Here is a 17,571-nt window from a genome sequence, read left to right as displayed (position 1 = left end):
AGACCAAAAGTACTAAAAGAGCTTAAAAATAATGACATAATAAATAAAGAAAGTAAGATTTAAGGAAAAGGAAAGCTGCTAAATAAGGTATGTTGGCAGTTAGCTTTGTTTATTCAGTGGATTAGAATTTAACCAAGGGGTATTAAGTGGTATGTAATAAAAACCAAATGCAAAAAAGCACACCTGAGTAAGGCAGGGGTCCTTTTCTGACTCAAATATCATTTCGAAACTACTACTCAGGATTTACATGCCACATAATTGATATAGCATCTTCCAGTCTCTCATTGTTTTTCATTTCGTCATGCTTGTTTAATTTTTATTGTTCAGCTTTCTTTCCTTTCTCACTGACAGCTAGATGCATTGTTTTGTTGTTGCTAAATTTTCTTCCTGTACTCTATGCTACCAAGGACAACTTTGTTGTAATTTAGAATGGACAGCAGGACCCTTTGGATGCAAGTGACTAAGCCCAACCCACAAGTTAAAAACGGTTTCAGATTGGGGGAGTTATTTTTGTTTTGTGTGCTGCAGCTAATGTTAGGGTAGAAGAGGGAGCTAGATGTTGAGATAGAAAATGTGAAAGGTTGTGATCTGGGTAACTAATAAGAAACATTGGAAACTGTCTCTCCAAAGAAGATTCAGTAACTTTTCTACATCATATTTATCATGTCTACTCTTCTCTCCCAAACATTTATGCTTTCTCCACACTTAAATTAGGTACCAAAAAGGTTGATCTGAAATCATTCACAGGAAAATCAGTTATTCTAAATGGAACTTTTATTACTAAGCATATCACTTGGCACACACTTTATAAAGGAATATCATTTAGAATATCTTCTAGAAATTAGAGATTTACATTACAGAGTTTTTCCTGAATGAATGCAATGAATGTAATTTGCTTCATTCATGAATGAATGCAATTTGCTTTTTAAAAAATCCACAAATATATAGATTTAATATACTTAAAACAAACAATTATAATAAATAAATGTATGTGTGTGTGTATGCTGAGACATGAAAAAATATTTTTAAAATTTAAAAAATGTTTTACTATTTTTTATTACAGCTTTCTACTTATTTATATTTTCCTAATAATGAATCCTTTCTTCTCTTTACTTTTCTCCTTTATTAAGTTGAATATGTTCTTATATAAGGTCTTAAATGTTTTTTTTGAATGAAGCAATGCTTATATTAAATAAAATAAACACTTGGACTTAAATGTATTATCAAATGCCTGACACTCCACTCCCTGCACTTGAACTTACTCTGAAGTCACAGTATTTAAACCACTGAAATAATTTTACCAAATTCCCTCCTAATTTGTGCTCCCGCAAAAGAGAACTGCTTAAAGGCCATAAATTTATTCAAGTCAATGGCCCTGTGTATACCAAAACTGTTTTGTGTGATTCATATAGGAAATTAACTTCTCCATATTCTTTCATCTTCCACAGCCACAAGAATACTCAAGTAATTGAAAGGCTGAGATTCACAAGAGTCTCTCTGGGAATATTTATCCCCCTACATCACCACCTTTCTTTTCTTTTTTATAATGGGATCCTGGCCAACAGAAGTGTTCTTGTATACAAAAAGAATTACCCAGAAAGAAAGTCCAAAGACAGGCTTCCACTGGGATTTGTTTACTTACATCACTGAGGTCCTACTTATTTCTGACCTAATTTGAAAATATGAAAATATTTCTAAGTAAAGCCCAGTTTAGAAAACTAAAATAATGAAGTAAACTTTACTCCGCATCTGAATAGTAGGGTTTAAATAACCAATATAAGCAGAATTCCAGAAACGATTACCATTTTACGTACATTTATTTTCCAAAACTTCTTAACACCTTTATCCCCTCCTTGTCACCAATTAACAGCTGCAATGACAGAAACTGTAATTCATATGCCAAAAATGATAAATCTGAAGGTTCCATGGCTATAGAATACAGATTGTTTCCTACAATTTCATTCTTATTTTCCTAAGAATACGGCTTTCTTGGCACAAGAATTTCTCATTGGCCTATTGCTGGCTTCAAAACTTAACTATTTAGTAAATATCAATGACACTTCTATGCTTGTATCATATGTATATGCTAAACCCCACCAAATCCCATAAGTATTTTCAGTGAATGTGGGAACACTTCCCAATAAAAACAACAAGAGATGAAGAAGTATGTGTTCCAATTTTCTGTGTGAGTGTTAAATCCAAAATAAAGGCTTTTTTAAAAGAAGTAAATAAAATAATTGCTGAGAGATTGTCACAAACAATATTAATAACATGTACATATTTAACTTAACACTTTTCTAACAAAAATTTCATATTAAACTATAGAACTTAACTGGGAAATAAATAACACAGATATTAATTCTGAGTGAGGAGATTACAAAATTTAAAAAAGTAAAAGTCATTTTGTAAACATAATAAAGCAGCAATTATAATTAAAATAAAACTGCCACTAGAACTAAAAAATATAAACACATGAAAATATACTATTTTCAGTGCTATTAATCCCACAGTCCTGCATTCACCTTCTTTTAGTTTTGATCACATTATAGTACAAATGCCTTTTACATGGAAAATCTGATTATCAGGGGTAGGGAAATTGGACAATTTTAAATTCAATGTCCATACTTTCTTTGAAACACAGGAGAAGCTCAAAGATATTTTAAAAGAAGAGCTGATTCTATTATATTTTAAGACATATTATAAAGCAATAATAATTTAAATGTGGTTTTGACATCAAACTTTAAATAGTCCAACGAACATGAATAGAAAGTCTAGGAAAGTATCTATATGTAAGAATATAATAGTATGACAAAAAAGGAAATTAAAAATAATGGGGGTAGGAGAAGAAAGCTATTTAATAAATGACATTGAGATCATTGTTTTGAGGAGAAAATGAGTCAAAATTTATACTATACAGTATAATTATAAAACTAATCTGTTCTCATTCTGTCTCTCTCTACATATGTACTTGTATACAGTTATATCTATATATTATATATAATGTAGTTCATAAAATATTAGCATGAAACAGAATTGAATATTTTTGAAAGTATGATAGCTTTCTAAACTTTGAGTCAATAAAAGAAAAAATATGTTAAGTTTGTGTAGCTGTTTAATCTTTAATACTAACTAAGCAGTAGTCATGGTAAAAGGAAAACAACATATTGCAGAAATATGTTTAACAAGTACAAGAGATAAAAGGTTGTTGTTTTTGTTACAAAGGCCAGGGTGGGGGCACGGTGAACAATGTGACAGAGAAACATAAAATCCAGAAGAAAAACAAGTCAATAACACAAACACGTACAAAGGGAAATCAAATTAATAAGCACACTTAACAAAAATAGAACATTCAAGCATTTTATTTATCAAAGAAATGCAAATTAAACCAACACTGAAGTGCTACTTTTCATTTAACTAATAAATACAAAAACTCTAAGAAATAATCTCCAATATTGTCAGGTTCTTAGACAAGTAAAACAGATAAACCCATACATTACTGTTGGCAATTTACACTAGAAAGCCATTTGACAAAACACTTCAAAAGCCGTATTTTAATAATCACATTCTTTGATCCATAAAAAATTCAAAATCTTTAACCTAACAATACCAGGCCAGAAAGCTTAAAATGAGTAAATAACTCCAAAAAGGAAGGAAGGAAGAGAGGGAGGGAAGGAGGAAGGAAGGAAAGAAGGACATTTTCAAAAAGATTTTTGTGGTGATGTAATTTATAGTAGCAAATGTTGTAAGTCTAAATCTTTAACATCAGGGGAATGATTAAGTAAACTAAATGATTAAACAACTGCTCTTGAAAAATCACTCATTAAAGAGTATAATACATGTAAAGGGCAATATAAACTGAAACAGAATAAGATCTGAAACTAAAAGAAAACAGACAAAATAAACAAGTTAGTATGTTAAGGCACAGTTTCTTTCTAATGGTAGTATTTTTTATTCTATAATTAAAAACTGAGAGAAAAGTTATTAAATAAATTATTAGTAGGTTTTCACAATTAGGGATATACAGAAGGACCACATATGAGGCCAAAGCTAAAAACAAAATTAATTCTTTTGAAAGAAATTACAGTTTCTGGGATGTAGTACTTATCCAGGTATTTAAATTGAGAAAAGGCTAAGAATAATAAGGAAATTAGTACATTAAATAATGGAAACTATTTTCTCCATGGAGATCAAAAATTAAAGCTAATTTTAAGCTAAAAAACGGTAAGTTAATTGGCTTATTCAAAAAAACTGGAAAACAGAAAAAAGAATATTATTTAGAAACCTTTCCTTGTGACTAGCTTTGTTGTTTTTTTCCCCCCACTTTTCCCCACCAATCGTCCCTCTTCATTCCTGTGCCTCAAAGTAGCCCTTTGGTGTCTAAGAAAAACAAGATTACAATCAGCTTTTGTGTATATTCACCACGTGGACACAAACTTTAACATTAGCTTTAAAAAAGGAACACTGATGCAAAGATTTGGATAAAAGGCAGGCTACCCCTTATATCTGTGTAACAATATCTGCAAAATAATCCTCTTCTACTTAAAATTTCATTAATGTAACCAAAATGAGAAAATTTGTTATGCCACAATAACGGGTTTTCATACAACTCTACCGGATCAACCACTATGTTGAGACACATCTGGTGTGCCAGAAACAAACGAGGAAGTGGTGTGTGGGAAGAAAGAAAATTAAAAGTTGTCAAACATATATCTTTAGGCACTGAACATAATCTGTGATTCTAATTATTTTCCTAGTATTTATGTAGTCAAGTTAATTATCACAAAACCAAAGTAAAACTTTTTAGGCTCACTCAGAACTTCTCCTTCAATATTTTTGAAATATGCATGCCTACATAATACTTCCTACACAAACACACATATATTAGATTATGAAATGTTCTACTATGGCCCTAAGTATTATATTATCCTACATTCCTCTAAAATATCCAACTATTTTATGTTGAGATCTGTCAATAGTTGGAGAATTGCTGTCTAAATAGTTCCCTTTTAATGTGAGCTACTGTGAATATGGGACAATTTTAGTGCCTACATCAATACTGATGAAGCCAATACATACAGTTCAACAGTGAGAAATACATTGTCTGAAACATCAAATAATTTCACACAAACAAAAAGTCAAGGTTAATTATTAATGTTAAATTATATAAAATTAAGGCTCATAATCTTTGATGCATAGTTCATTTTTAAAAATAAAGCCAAGATATCAATGTGTATATATGAAATCTAGAAAAATGGTACTGATGAATCTATTTGCAGGGCAGGAATAGAGACACAGACATAGAAGAACGGACTTATGGACACAGTAGGGGAAGAAGAGGGTGGGATGAATTGAGAGACTAGCACTGACATATATATACTACCAAGTTTAAAATATATAGCTAGTGGGAAGCTCCAGTATAGCACAGTGAGTTCAGCTCACTGCTCTGTAATGATCTACAGGGATTGGAGGTCAGAGGGGTGGGGTGGTAAAAAGTGAGGCTCAAGAGGAAGGGGACACATGTATACTTAGAGCTGATTCACTTTACTGTACAGCAGAAACTAACACAACAACATTGTAAAGCATGATCCTTCAATTAAAAATAAATTTTTTTAAAAAGCCCAGGAACACCTCAGAAAAAGTCCAGTTTTCCTAAATAATAGTATACTGAGAAAAACACTTAAAAATACAGATGAAACTTGATCCATTAACCCAATTAGGAATGAGAAGACTGTATAACAGCTAACATTTATAGAGCACATATGATATTTCAGACACTGTTTTAAAATGCTTTATGTATATTAATTCATTTAATCCCTTATAAGAACTTTTGAGGCAGATACCATTAGTCAGTATGCCCACCGTGCATTGACCAAACTGAATATTAGAGAGCACAAAAGTTGGTGTTGGAACTGAATTTCCACCCAGGGATCTGGAGCCCATGGTCTCCACCATACTCCACCGCCTAGGCACCTTCTACTGGGTACCATGGCTTTCCCTGTGTTGTCTCCTGTGTGTCATCTGCTAGTTTACACTATAACAGACACTTGACATGCCCCTTAAGCAAAAACAGCGTGATGATTCAACAGAAATCAGCTATACAATGTCTCCAGAAACAGTTCATCTTAAAGATGATTTTGATTCCAAGAATGGTATTAGAACATCTGAAATTTTAGTATGATAAAATGTGAAAACTTAGATTTACATTTCTGTAATTCAGTAATTTTTTCTCTAAATGGGCTTGAACCTACTCAATAGAAATAAATGACTAGTAAACATAACAGTTGGGGGAAAAGGCATGAGTACCAGAACATTCAGATTTTAAATTATATTTAATTTACCTCTGAATTAAGAACAAGTATCTGCACATTGGTGCAACATGCTTCAATAGGCAAGAAATCCTAAGAAGAAAAAAATATCCCCTTTAAGGAAGGAAACTATTACATGTTCTCTGGGTTGTCATAGGTTACTACTTAAAGACCTAATGTAGAAGGTAAAGGAACAAGATACTCATTATCACTATTTTGGGGGAAAAAAAAAAGTGAAACCTATCTACATAAAATTAAAAAATCAATTAAAAATTCCAAGAAAGTTCTATGACCTGAAATTTTACTTAATTCAGGCCCAGTTCAGTTCAGTTCAGTCGCTCAGTCATCTCCGAATATTTTCAACCCCATGAGCTGCAGCACTCAAGGCCTCCTTGTCTAATACCAACTCCCAGAGCCTACCCAAACTCATGTCCATTGAGTTGGTGATGCCATCCAACCGTCTCATCCTCTGACGTCCCCTTCTCTTCCTGCCCTCAATCTTTCTCAGCATCAGGGTCTTTTCAAATGAGTCAGCTCATTGCATCAGGTGGCCAAAGTATTGGAATTTCAGCTTCAGCATCAGCATCAGTTCTTCGGTGATCAGCTTTCTTCACAGTCCAACTCTCACATCCATACATGACTACTGGAAAAACCATAGCCTTGACTAGACGGACCTTTGTCGGAAAAGTAATGTCTCTGCTTTTGAATATGCTATCTAAGTTGGTCATAACTTTCCTTCCAAGGAGTAAGCATCTTTTAATTTCATGGCTGCAATCATCATCTGCAGTGATTTTGGAGCCCCCCAAAATAAAGTCAGCCACTGTTTCAACTGGTTACCCATCTATTTCCCATGAAGTGATGGGAACAGATGCCATGACCTTAGTTTTCTGAATGTTGAGTTTAAGCCAACTTTTTCACTCTCCTCTTTCACTTTCATCAAGAGGCCCTTTAGTTCTTCTTCACTTTATGCCATAAGGGTGGTGTCATCTGCATATCTGAGATTATTGATGTTTCTCCCGGCAATCTTGAATTCAGCTTGTGTTTCATCCAGCACAGCGTTTCTCATGATGTACACTGCATATAAGTTAAATAAGCAGGATGACAATATACAGCCTTGATATACTCCTTTTTCTATTTGGAACCAGTCTGTCGTTCCATGTTGCTAACAGTTCTAACTGTTGCCTCCTGACCTGTATACAGGTTTCTCAAGAGGCAGGTCAGGTGGTCTGGTATTCCCAACTCTCTCAGAATTTTCCACAGTTTATTGTGATCCACACAGGCAAAGGCTTTGGCATAGTCAATAATGGAGAAATAGATGTTTTTCTGGAACTTTCTTGCTTTGCCCATGATCCAGCAGATGTTGGCAATTTGATCTCTGGTTCCTCTGCCTCTCCTAAAACCAGCCTGAACGTCTGGAAGTTCACGGTTCATGAATTGCTGAAGCCTGGCTTGGAGAATTTTGAGCATTACTTTACTAGTGTGTGAGATGAGTGCAATTGTGCAGTAGTTTGAGCATTCTTTGGCATTGCCTTTCTTAGGAATGGAATGAAAACTGATCTTTTCCAGTCCTGTGGCCACTGCTGAGTTTTCCAAATTTGCTGGCATATTGAGTGCAGCACTTTCATAGCATCATCTTCCAGGATTTGAAATAGCTCAACTGGAATTCCATCACCTCCACTAGCTTTGTTTGTAGTGATGCTTCCTAAGGCCCCCTTGACTTCACATTCCAGAATGTCTGGCTCTAGGTGAGTGATCACACCATCGTAATTAATTGAGTCATGAAGATCTTTTTTATACAGTTCTTCTATGAATTCTTGCCACCTCTTCTTAATAGCTTCTGCTTCTTTCAGGTCCATACTAGTTCTGTCCTTTATTGAGCCCATCTTTGCATGAAATGTTCCCTTGGTATCTCTAATTTTCTTGAAGAGATCTCTAGTCTTTCCCATTCTATTGTTTTCCTCTATTTCCTCTAATTAAGGCCCAGAGGAACATAAAAACAAAACAAATAAAATCATTTGAATCTTCTTGAATATATATTTTAAAATATAATGGTGGGTGCTGGCCGGGGTCTAGAGTTTCAACAAAGATAGCAGATAGAAGAGATTCTTCTTCTTAAAAATATCAGAAGAAGAGAAAGGGCCTGGTTATGAGATGATAGAGAAATTATTCATTTCCCATTATTGTGAAGTATTCTGAGTACATGGACAAGGTTCATTACCAGCTGCTTAATTCTCATTTATTTTCCTGAATTGTAAATAATCAGTTGCCTAGGATGACTTCACTACCCTGGCTTTCTCAACTCTATGCAGGAGAATAATGGGAAAATAACTCATCTTTCAGGGGGGGAAAATGTAAATGACATTGGTATCAGGACACTGGTGGTAAAACAAGAGAAAAAAAAAAGACAAAGATACCAGAAAGCAAGCGACTTGACAGGAATTGCTTCTGATGGGTGGGGCGCTGCTGCTCTGATTGGCCACAGTCCTAGACAGGATCCTGGCAGGAGTGTCCTGGCTCTTGGAGTCTCTCAGAGGCACTCCTCCCTGAGGGTGGTCGTTCATGGGAGTTGGATGGGGACATGCAGTTAGTTCCACACTTTCCATCCATGACCCAGTGGCTTAGTTCAATAGCGGTTTGGGAGAGGCACAGGAAGCCAGGTTCAGACTTGGGTCTATGACATGTTCTAAAACCCAACATTGTTTATAATTATTATGCAGTTATTCTGAATCTGTCCTCTTTCCTATATTTGTTTGTACTCTGGAATCCCAACCAAATACAAAACAAAAATTTTGGCTGGTTTTCCAAACTAATATGAAGCATGGTAAATTAAATTTATTTATTTATTTTTTTTACTTTATTTTTTTTTAATTTTTATTTTTACTTTACAATACTGTATTGGTTTTGCCATACATTGACATGAGAAACTACCTAAAGATACAAAATCTGAGATAGGGAATGGGGGCATATGTTTAAGCAATCCTGGGGCTTCAGTAGACTGGCCATGCTACAAGGGGGTCAGGAGTTACAGCCTAAAGTGCCATAGCTTCCTGTGACCAGGAACTGGGCATGGTCCCCTACGTTTAAAATGACAGGGCTGGACCAAACTGTCTCTAGGGTACCTAAGGCACCAACATTGTAAGATGTAACTAAAATTAACTACCTTTGGCAGCACCTTTAAAGAAAAAAAAATGAAAACCCATATCAGTCCCACATCACCAGACAAGTCAGCCAAGAGCCAAAGCAATCCCTCTTTAAGAAAGAAGAAAATGCTGCAGATCTGCAGTGGCTTTAGAAACTTCTAAGGAGGGAAAAAATTATAATAAGGAATTAAAATAGGACACTAACCTCTGAAAAGATCAGATAGAAGAACAAGAAGCACTGAGCTAAAGGAAAAGTAGTCACTCTGTATTATTTTTAAAATAAATGTGTCCTCAGACATATTCTTAAAAATAGTGAATCTTTGACTGCCCAATGGTGTTGTCCATTACCAAAACTCAATAAAATCCCAAATTAGCTTGCAGATGAATTACAGCTTTTACAGTTTATACTGAATCCAGTGTGATCCTATAGACAAGATGGGCCAAACTCCTCAGAAAATGCCAAGAAACATTAGAGCCAGGCCAAAAAGTGCTAAAACGTTCCACTGACATAGAACCAACATGAAGCTTTCACTGGAAGATACAGCATTTGAAGTGAAGTTTTCCAGCGATCCAGCCAAAACTCAGAGATATTGAAAAAAGCTTTCAAATCCAAAATGGTTCCAAGCAGAGGTGTCTATAAGAGAGAGATTCTGCATGAGAATTTATCATTCAATTGGTGATCCCATTCTACCAGAGGGTTTTAATTCTTCCTGGAAATTCCTTACAAATTATAGGTAACCACAGCCTGAGCAGAACTAGAACTTCTGTGTATTTTTAAACAAGTCAATTGCTTCAATGAGATAAGTACATTATTTCCACCAGACAGATAATTGTTTTCTTGTTCAATTGAATTACATGTGTGTATCCAGGTATAAAATGTTACAAGTGGAAAATTACTGAGAAGCAAAGTAGTCATTAGTGTGACTTATAAATGGAACAAAGATGTCACGAGTTTCACTAATGCTTTTTTATGTTACTGAATAAGTAGATTTTATTTTTTAATCTCCTTTAGATCTGATTGCAAACAGTAAAAGTAGATCCTTGTGCCTGATACACAATACAAAGTGAACTAGGATGCTACTTGACCAACATGTACGACTAAATTTGGATACAGATAGACACAAAATAAAAATTAATTCAAGGATTAATTACTCACTTTCACAAGAAATCTAGAAAGTTGGGATCTGTGAGAAGTAAAATTAATTTTAAAGTATTATAATTGCAAATAAATAATATTTCTAGATTTTACTTTGTGAATAGAGGAACTGCATCTGAAAAGTACATATTAGACTGCTGTTATAACACTGTTTATTTTCTGAGAGAATTCTTAACTGTTCAGTTCAGTTCAGTTCAGTTTAGTCGCTCAGTCATGTCCGACTCTTTGCAACCCCATGAATTGCAGCACGCCAGGCCTTCAGTCCATCACCAACTCCCAGAGTTCACTCAAAGTCACATCCATCGAGTCAGTGATGCCATCCAGCCATCTCATTCTATGTCATCCCCTTCTCCTCCTGCCTCCAATCCCTCCCAGCATCAGAGTCTTTTGCAGTGAGTCAACTCTTCACATCAGGTGGCCAAAGTATTGGAGTTTCAACTTTAGCATCAGTCCTTCCAAAGAACACCCAGGGCTGATCTCCTTTAGAATGGACGGGTAGGATCTCCCTGCAGTCCAAGGGACTCTCAAGAGTCTTCTCCAACACCACAGTTCAAAAGCATCGATTCTTTGGTGCTCAGCTTTCTTTACAGTCCAATGCTCACATCCATACATGACTACTGGAAAAACCGCAGCCTTGACTAGACAGACCTTTGCTGGCAAAGTAATGTCTCTGCTTTCCAATATGCTATCTAGGTTGGTCATAACTTTCCTTCCAAGGAGTAAGCATCTTTTAATTTCATGGTTGCAATCACTATCTGCAGTGATTTTGGAGCCCAAAAAAATAAAAGTCTGACACTGTTTCTACTATTTCCCCATCTATTTGCCATGAAGTGATGGGAACAGATGCCATGACCTTAGTTTTCTGAATGTTGAGCTTTAAGCCAACTTTTTCACTCTCCTCTTTCACTTTCATCAAGAGGCCCTTTAGTTCCTCTTCACTTTCTGCCATAAGGGTGGTGTCCTCTGCATATCTGAGGTGATTGATATTTCTCCCGGCAATCTTGATTCCAGCTTGTGCTTCTTCCAGCCCAGTGTTTCTTATGTACTCTGCATATAAGTTAAATAAGCAGGGTGATAATATACAGCCTTGACGTACTCCTTTTCCTATTTGGAACCAGTCTGTTGTTCCATGTCCAGTTCTAACTGTTGCTTCCTGACCTGCATACAGGTTTCTCAAGAGGCAGGTCAGGTGTTAATTGTCATTAATTAAGGAGCCTTAAAGCAAGTAACAGAGACATTAAATGACATAAAAAACAACATCAGTACTTTGTTAAAGACAGATTATTTCCAAATGGAAGTTGTATACTGTCGATGGTAACTGAGCAAGAATGACCACAGACAGTGTCTTTTTATAACACAATCAGAAGACAAAAAGAAGGCAGACAATTAGAATGATAAAACAATATCTAACACACAATAAACATTCTGGGGACTCGAGAAGTTCCATTTAATAAAGAAAATGTTGGTTTTTAATTAATTCAGATTAAAGTTTATGCCATTTATTCCTGAACTATTCAGTAGTTTTTGTGTCAAGTATATTAACATACACAATGTATATTTTTAAAATAGAGATGTCATATTATCTTCAAATTACTTTTACAAATTCACAATACTTCAAATTATACAGCCAGAAAAAACTGTTAAAGGGCCTGGACTACAATTTAACTATAACACATTGATCAAATACCCACAACTGATATTGTATATACCTTATTGGAATATGCCATTCAGAACAGAAAGTATTCTTCCAAAGTAAATTAAAAACAGGTATTGTGAGATTGTCTGATATTAATATAGATCAAGAAACATATGAGGAAGTGTGATATAACTGAATAAAATACAGTAAACACACAGAATCATTTTCACCAGTGATTCCTCTCTTTAACTTCATAAGCTGATTCTTTTTGAGAAAATATTAAGAGTAAAAAATCTTTGCAATAGGAATAAAAATTCCATGAAAACTAAAATTTCTTTACAGCTTTTGGAATTTAAGAAAAATGCTGCTTATATTTTTTTTCTTGAGTTTTTGTTTAACAGCTTTATTCATTTTGACCATATAAAGTAGTTAGGCCTACTGTAAAAAAAAAAAATTTTAGAAACATCTTCAATATTTAGGAAGAAAATTTTTTGATCCAAAGCTACTTTTTAGACAACATTATATAAAAGCTTTGATTTATTTCATATATATTACAATATTTTGACTCATACCAAATTAATAAAAACTTTAAAGAAAAGAGGTGATGAAGATTAACTATAAATTTTATTTTCTGAATTTACTCAATGCCACCTCTGCAGTTTAGAACTGCAAAGATATAGATTATGTCTTTTTGACATATAGATATTTTCCCCAGTATTATTCATCTGTAAGGAATCTTGAAAATTCTTATGCCAATCTTTACATTTTTAGGAAAAGTAATTAAAGTTCCTGGAATTAAGAGGTGAAGCATGACTCTATACATCTGCTTGACTGCCAAGTCAAGAATAGGGCAAAGATTCTTAATTCCTGTTTCAGTCTTTTCAAAGTGAAAAAAAAAAAAAAAAAAGCAAAAGCAATGTCCAGAGATCTTGAGTATCTGAAAAACAACATTTAAAGCTGGGGAAATAGGAGAGGGTAAATAGTTGCCCTTGTGGGACTCTCATTCTAGTGTGTGAGACAGACAAACCAATGTCAAGGGTGAGAGCTCTGTCAGCAACTAGTTTTCTGTGCACTGACTCATCTTTCTCCTCCAGCCCCATAATTCCTTCCTGAACAGACTCAAATCCTTATCCTCTGCTCCTCTATCCCACTGCCCTGTGGACTCTGCTCTCTCAAGTGACTTCTGTTCTCCCGCTTGCAGAAGATTCCAAGATGCCACACCCAGTCTAACCAACACAGCTGCCTACCTTATTGCAGCCACTCAAAATAACTCCACTTGAATCTCCAACTTCACTTCAGAGTCAACTAAACCAAAACGATACAAATTCTCCCTCAAAACTGACTTCCTATTTTCAATTTCCCCATTTCTATTACTACAGTCATTATTCTCCACAATTCTTAGTCCCAAATTTTAAGTCATCTTTAACTCATCTGTGGCTCCTATATTTAGTCAGTCTTCATATCCTGTGTGTATTAGGGTTCTCCAGAAAAACAAAGATTTATTATTATAAGACATTGGTTCACACCATTTTGGGGCTAGCAAGTCCAAAATCTGCAGAGAGTTGACTGATGTACCAGTTTGTGTATCAAGGCTAGTTCAGTTCAGTCACTCAGTCATGTCTGACTCTTTGAGACCCCATGGACTACAGCACACCAGCCCTCCCTGTCCATCACTAACTCCCAGAGTTTACTCAAACTCATGTCCATTGAGTTGGTGATGCCATCCAACCATTTCATCCTCTGTTGTTCCCTTCTCCTCCTGCTTTCAATCTTTTCCAGCATCCTGATGGGTCTTTTCAAATGAGTCAGTTCTTCACATCAGGTGGCCAAAGTATTGGAGTTTCAGCTTCAGCATCAGTCCTTCCAATGAATATTCAGGACTGATCTCCTATAGGATGGACTGGTTGGATCTCCTTGCAGTCCAAGGGACTCTCAAGAGTCTTCTCTTACACCACAGTTCAAAGCATCAATTCTTAAGTGCTCAGCTTTCTTTACAGTCCAACTCTCACATCTATACATGACTACTTGAAAAACCATAGCTTTGACTAGACAGATCTTTGGATAGTAGGGTGATAAAAAACCAGGAAGAACCAAGGTGCCAGTGTAACAGCTATTAGGCAGAATGCACTCTCATTCTGGGAAGGTGAGACTTTTGTTCTACTTAGGCCTTAACAAGCTGGATGAGGCCCATTCACATTACAAAGGTTCAATCTGCTTTACTCAGTCTACAGATTCAAATTTTAACATTGTCCAAAAACACACTCAGAGAAACACCCAGAATAATGCTGAATCAAATATACTGGCACCCAGTGGCCCAGTCAAATTGATGCAAAAAATTAACCATCACACTATGATTTTACTGTTCAAAAGTTTCACGTTCTTTTCCCATCCTCATTCTCACTACCATTATCTCAGTTCAGGTCCTATGATCTCCTACTGGTTTCCAGCACAAGGATGTAAACCAGCTCCTCCCATCCTTTAGTTCAGAGAGCACCAGTTACAATGTGAATACAATTATTTTCAAAAAAGTTGTTTTCATCATATCATTCTTATTCTATTCCTTAAATTACAATGGCATCTTATACCAAATATATCCAATTCTTTTCCTTATAATATAGTGTTCTATATAATACAGCCCTACCTGGCCTACTGACCTGTTTCTTCCATCACGCTCCTAAATCAGAACCTACATTATAAGTGGCCAACAGTTAAAATATGCTTTTCACTCATCAACACCCTTTCTCTACACAATATACTCTCTTTCTCTAGAAAGTACTGTGCACTCTACTTCACCTAAACCAATCCTATCTCTCTATTAAGATTTGTCTCCAGCTTCAACTCCTTTTTGAAGTTTTCCTAATTCTTGTTGCTGTTTAGCTGCTAAGTTGCATCCAACTCTTTGTGACCCCATGGACTGTAGCCCACCAGCTCCTCTGTCCACGGGATTTCCTAGGCAAGAGTACTAGAATGGGTTGCCATTTCTTCCTCCAGGGGATCTTCCTGATGCAGGGAACAAACACACATCGCCTGCACTGGTGGGCATATTCTTTACCACTGAGCCACCTGGGAAGCCCTATATATATGCACATACATACACACACACATATATATATATATATTATATTATATATATACAAAATGAAATATTACCAACATATATATATAATGAGAAATTTACAAAAATGGCAAATATACTACTATAAAGAATCAGAACATAAGCAAAGTATGGCTGAAAAACAAGAGATTAATATCAGTAGAAGAATAACTGAATATAAGGTGGAGCCTCAGAAGCAAAAATGTCTATAACACTGAGAATGCTAAGCCCACAGCTTGAGTGGGGCCAAGGAAAACCAGGCACGGCTGAAGACGGAGCCAAGTCACTTCTAACCAAGGGAGCCGAAGCCCATAAAGTACAGGGGAGGTTCTGTTTTGCTCTTTATCCATGATCCTAACAAACAAAGGTTTTCTGTAATTTACTTGGCAATAAATCTAAATGCATCTAGCAACAACAACTGGCCTAGAAAGACGTACAGTTGTTTACTGTCTTTATCTCATTTAGCATTAATATCTATGAATTTCACCGCAGAAATATTGTTTTTATTACTGGGAAGTATCCCAGATCCCCTTGAAGGTGACATGACATGCAACATTGAATATATGCTCCATACTATACTATTTTTAAATCTTATAAATTCTCAGTTCCAAAATACACCTGGCCCCTACGATTTTAGATAAGATTCTATGGATCTTAGATTTTGAGATTCCACAGAAAGAACCAGTCAGATATACAAAAGGATCTCTCATCCAAAAAAGGTTTCAGAGTGCATGGAAGATCCATTTAGAACAGTTTTCTTAAACGGAGGATATCTTTTCAGTGCCACACACATTCTATCATCGATCACTTTTGCAATCAGTGGCAAAGTTTCTTTTATTAAATAATATTAGTTAAAAGAAAAAAAAAATAACCTGCCAATCATGAACTTTTACCTTTTCCCTCCCCTTACAATGCCAAGAATACCAGAAAAAAAAAAGTTGTAAAACAGCATTCTCTTTGCCTCCTATAACCTTAATAGATAGTTTCCTGGAATTGTCTATTCAAACAGAAAATTAATTTCCATGCACAGCTGGAAATACCACATTGGCAGGCAAGAAAAACATCAAACACCAGTAGATTAAATAGAAAGTGGAAGAACTAAAAGACAACAAAATAGAACTTACTCAGTAAGGTGGTCATATGAGAAAAGACTTCTGCCTGTTAATATAGGAATATACCTCTTAAGTGAAGTAGCAATAATCAAGGAAGCTCTGGATCTAGAAAACAACTAGGTGATGATATCATTCAAGAAGTTTTTCTAGTGTTGTATGAAAGAAGGAAAACTCAACAACTGTCTTGGGGATGAAAGGTCCTCAAACCTGCACAACACATACATGGTTAATTACAGCTACCCACTTCATGGCATATAACCATGGGTTTTTTCTTTTTACTTTAGGGTGATGGAAAAGTTCTGAAGATGGATATTGGTGATAGCTGCTCTGTCTCTCACATTGGTAGAGACTTTAAAGACTGAGAATTTGAAAAACAAAAGAAGTACTCTTCTCTTTCCAAAAGATCAGATCAGGCTCCGACAAGATCAGGCTCTGGTGATCCATCCATCTCTCTCCACTGCCCTGAACCTAATGGGTATCCTGCTTTGTACTGACAACCGGGCACTGCTCCCTGATGCATAACTGCCTCAGGAAATGACTTGTGTGGCCAATAATCAACTAATAACCAAACTAAACCAAGTAATTCACTTTGCACAACCATTTTAAGAACGAAAGAAGGAAAGACAGAAAACAGAACACTACCTTCAGGAACTGCCACACAGAAAGGCAAACAAAAAAACAGCAACAGCATGGGAAGGACAAAATTCCACATGGCATCCAGACAGGGGTCCCCCTTGGTTCTGCTGCCTTGATTGTCCGATTGTCAGAGAAAATTTTTTTAAAAACCTCCATCAGCTCTTAGTGTAGAACTGACACTTTGTAAATAGCAACAGGGAGAAAGTTCAATAAAAATCAATGTGTTATGAAAGTAAGACAGAAAAAAAAAATTCTACATGAACTTGATCACTGTATGACTTTCTAATGATTGAAAGGTTGAGTTCAAGATGCCAGAACACTTCCAGATAAAGCATACCAGAGTTCCAAAGTGGCATATTGTGTTATAAAACATGGACCTATATCTCTATTATCTTTGGCAAACAATCTCAAAATATCTCATATTTGGTAAATTCAAAAGGATATCCCACAAACAAAGTGAGGGATCAATTTGTTTGAATATTTATTTTTCAC

At 35.5% G+C, this 17,571-nt stretch overlaps 1 non-coding gene across 1 annotated transcript; it reads left to right on the top strand.

The window, feature by feature from the left end:
* Window positions 1-16,592: 16,592 nt before the first annotated feature.
* LOC138080497 (U6atac minor spliceosomal RNA) lies at window positions 16,593-16,713 on the top strand. Its single transcript, XR_011144961.1, has one exon. It is a non-coding gene; the product is annotated as a U6atac minor spliceosomal RNA (small nuclear RNA).
* Window positions 16,714-17,571: the final 858 nt, after the last annotated feature.

Source organism: Capricornis sumatraensis, chromosome 5 (genome assembly GCF_032405125.1).
Source record: "Capricornis sumatraensis isolate serow.1 chromosome 5, serow.2, whole genome shotgun sequence".
Taxonomy (NCBI): domain Eukaryota; kingdom Metazoa; phylum Chordata; class Mammalia; order Artiodactyla; family Bovidae; genus Capricornis; species Capricornis sumatraensis.
This window is presented reverse-complemented; position numbering and strand designations above follow the sequence as displayed.